This window comes from Spermophilus citellus (assembly GCF_964194105.1).
Source record: "Spermophilus citellus genome assembly, chromosome: 9".
NCBI classification, from domain to species: Eukaryota; Metazoa; Chordata; class Mammalia; order Rodentia; family Sciuridae; genus Spermophilus; species Spermophilus citellus.
Genome location: NC_138191.1, coordinates 80,575,536 through 80,580,010, shown reverse-complemented (window position 1 = coordinate 80,580,010; position 4,475 = coordinate 80,575,536).

Below are 4,475 nucleotides of genomic sequence, written 5' to 3'. Positions count from 1 at the left end.
TATTTTAAAATTTTGTCTCTGGCAATGGTGTGAAAGATTGTATTTAATCAGCTTTTTCGCTGCTATGACCAAAAGACCTGACAAGAACAATTAAAAGAACAAAAATTTAATTTGGGCCTCATGGTTTCAGAGGTCTCAGTCCATAGATGGTTGACTCCATTCCTCGGGGCTTGAGGTGAGGCAGAACATGATGACAGAAGAGTGTAGTAGAGGAAAGTAGCTTAGGACATTTCACCAAGAAGCATAGAGGGACAGAGAGAGAACTCTGCTCAACAACAGTTGAGTTAAAAATGGGAAATATATCATTTATCTGTTACAACACAGCTAAGCCCCAAAATGTAGTGGCTTAAAATAGAAATGATTTATTATTTCTCACAATTCTATGGGTTGGCTGGGTTCAACCTTTAACTAGTGGTTACGAAGGGCAGGAAGGGTCTCACATGTCAGGGGTATAGGTGCTGTGTATAAACTCCTTTCTATGACCTTGCTCTTTCTGGGCTGTATCGTACTCCAGGCAGGAGAGCCTATACTTTTTTGAAGAATGGCAGCTGAGTTAGACTGGAATCAGAACAGAATCAGTTCTATAGCATTCTGTTGGTTTGGCCGGAATCATGAGTTTTGGGTGGGAATAGTGGCATGCTGCATAAGATGGGAAGAACTGTTAGCAGCCTTATTTATTTATTTATTTTGCAGACAACCATGGGAGTCTTTAACAGAGAAGAGATCCTTGAAATAATTTTTTAAAAAATTTTTATTAGTTCTTTTTGTTATACATAATATTAAGATTCATTTTGAGGGCTGGGGAAGTGGCTCAAGCCGTAGCTCTATCGCCTGGCATGCACGGGGCACTGGGTTTGATCCTCAGCACCACATAAAAATAAAATAAAGATGTTATGTCCATCGAAAACTAAAAAATAAATATTAAAAATTCTCTCTCTCTTTAAAAAAAAGATTCATTTGGACATAATTATAAAAGCATGGAATATAATTTGCTCAAATTCAGTTCACAGTACTTCCCCTTTCCCTTCCCCCAACCACTGTTTTCTTCCCTATACTCTATTATTATTTTCCTTCCCTGTACTCTTCCTGTTATTTACTTACAGCTTTTTAAAAAAATTAATACCTTGTGGTTATATATGAAAGGTGAGATTCACTATGGTATATTCATATATGTACATAGGAAAGTTAGGTCAGATTTGTTGAAATGAATCTTGAAGGCAGAGAAGTCATTAGGTGAATGAAGATTTAGAAGAAGGAAAGTATCAGGAAAGCAGGAAGCAGTGTAGTCAGTCCATATGGAATGCCTGGGGGCCTTTTGGGGAAGGAATGAACAATGAGCTTGAGAGGCAGGATATTAGAAAATCTTTTATAAGTCTTCAGTGAAACTTTATCTTCCAGGCTGCAGAATGCCTTCAGAGAGATTTTATGCAGAGAAATAACTGCTCCTTACTCTCACTAATTCTTCTTGTACATTGTTAGCTTTATATGTTCCTTTTTGAGTATGTGTGAGTGTGTGTGTGTGTGTGTGTGTGTGTGTGTGTGTGTTTGTGTACGTACACGTGTGCATGTGTGTATATGATACTGGGGATTGAACTCAGGGTCTTGTGCATTTTTAGCAAGTGCTTTACCACTGAGTCACTTCAACAACCCCTAACTTCATATATTCTTTTTTTAATATATCTGGAAAAATTTTTATTTTTTATTTTTTTATTGGTTGTTCAAAACATTACAAAACTCTTGACATATCATATTTCATACATTTGATTCAAGTGGGTTATGAACTCCCATTTTTACCCCGTATACAGATTGCAGAATCACATCGGTTACACATCCACGTTTTTACATATTGCCATACTAGTGACTGTTGTATTCTGCTATCTTTCCTATCCTCTACTATCCCCCCTCCCTTCCCTTCCCATCTTAAGACTCCTTTGGTTTCATTTCCATGTTCAACCCAGTGACAATCCATAATCATTCAGTTGAATCTCTCTTTCTGGTCCCCTTCATTCCCAACACCCTCATGATCTTCTTCCCAGTCCATTATCCCTGTTTTCAATTCTAGAATTTCTTAATTTGTTCTGATATTGGAGCTAAGCACTGAATGATACTGGAGCAAGTCACAGAACTATGTTGATTGACTGTTTATGTAATTATGATTTTCAAACTCTGTTGGACTCTCAATATTCTCTAGCAAATATTTTCAGATCCTTGAACATTCCTTCTGATGATGATAGTATGTGGACATAGATATTAAGTATATAGTCACTTTTTAAACTTTTAATTAAATGTTGCACTCCTTACCTTAGCAGATTACTTTGCCTCCTTTGCAGAGGAAATAGTTGTTACAGCTGTGAAAGACGTCCCTATACAATCTCTCCTTGAAGTTCATTTATTATTTCTCAATCTGTATTATCCCCTTCTGTTACTTCCAAATTTCTGTTATAATTTTAGGACTTATTTTGCCTCTTCTACACCTCTGAATTGATTTACAGTTCTCATCCATTCTTATTTTTCTTCCCTCCTTCCATGGAATCATGCTTTCTCCTTTCTTCATTTTGGCCTTCGACCTCCACATCTTGCAATTCTTGCTCAAATAATTATACCCTTTATTGCTTACTTTTTCAGTTCATACCTTCCCATAATTTTCTGTTCAGTACCAAACATGCAAATAATCTCTATCCTAGAAATAATTTCTTTAGGCTTTCTTCTATCAAAATCAATATTCTTTCATTGTATCCCCTGCCTGCTCTTCCTTATTTCATAATTACTCCTTAGCAGCTTGCAACTTAACTTAAAGTCTTGATTGCATACCAAGCAGTTTCTGACATCTAATATACGTGCAATAAATATGTATTAAGGAAAAATTTCTAATTGCCCATATTGTGATACTTAAAAAGCTCTCATCTTAGTTATGGTGGGGGTGGTGGTGACAGGTTCCATTTCAAGGAACTTGTTTTTAGATCAATGGTAACTTGCTAAAATACTTTTATATAATGACTAAAAATGGACACAATGGCTGAGATTCTATACTCCATAGATTTCTTCCAAAATGAGTCTAATTCCATTTACATTTTGGTTTATTGGAACCTGTGCTGTACCAGATGATAAATAAGTTGAATATTAAGATTTCTTCTCTCTCCATATGTGTGCATGTGTGTGTTTGTGTATGCGCATGCGTGGCACATACGTGTATGCTATGAAAATTTTATCACTTTGCAAAAATTATTATTATTTTCATATCCTGATTTAATGTGGTGCCCACTAACCCATAATAATCAGAGTTTTAGAGCAAAAAAACCTTCTCATGTGCTGGACTGATTTTCAAAGCAGAAGCCATGGTTTCCTGGCATATAGAAGGTAATCAATAAACTTTTATGGAATGAATGAATGAATGAATGCTTCTCATTGAACGCTCCTTATTGATTACAAAGGGAAAAAAATTAGATGAATGTAGAATGTATTTCTGATATTTTAAATCAAATATGCCATCCATTGTTAGAGCTTAGGACATTCTAACATTCTATTATGTTATTGTTATTGAAAGGAAAAAAGGTACTCTACAAATCAGTACAGCAATTCACAGACCTTGTTTTCTCTGGTAAATTTCATCTGTGAGTGTTGTTTTAGGTGCAGTATTTCCATAGAAACACAAAAACTCATAAGAAGTTTGAACTTAAACTACAGCTATAAAACTAGGTGCTTATTGGCCTTCAATTTATCTAACTTTTATCTTACAGGCTGTGAGCTCATTTAATAGCATCAAGTAAAGAAAGCTGGAATAGAATCCCCTCTGCTGCATACCTCTGGGACCTTCCTGTATAATGTTGACATTCAGTCTCAGCCAACCTGACAATAAAATGAAGCATTTATCCAACACAAGCAGGCAGAGGAGGAGATACGGCATCTTTTCACTCTGCCTCCCACTCTCAGAGCCAGTCCAATGCTTCCTTTGGGTAGAACACACGCACACACAAAGCACTTCATCAACAATTTTTCACATTTTCTGTTAAATTGGGTTTACTCTTCTTACGTGAATTTCCCCCTAGATACTTTTTCCAAATAGCATAGAAAGTATTTGAGGTGAACCTAAACTTTTTAATAATAAACTCTGTGGTTATAAAACCCTAGGAAGACAAGACTACTGAGGCATTTAGGAGAAATTGTTTAAAGTAAAAAAAAATGACATAATAGTCTAAATCTTAAAATCAAACTTTTCAAAAAGTATTATTCAATTAGGAACTTTTATACATGTTTTGGGAGTTCACTCAATAAAGCAATTATTTTACCATCAAGAGTAGAAGGGAAATCACTGGAGTAGAGGAAGGAGATTTAAGGGGAGGGAGGAGGGACAGGAAAAGGGAGGAATAGGGGAATGAACTATCTGATGTACATATATGAATATACCACTCTGAATTTCACCTTTATGTATATTTATTCCTTTTTTTGTGTGGTGGTGGGGATTGAACCCAGGGCCT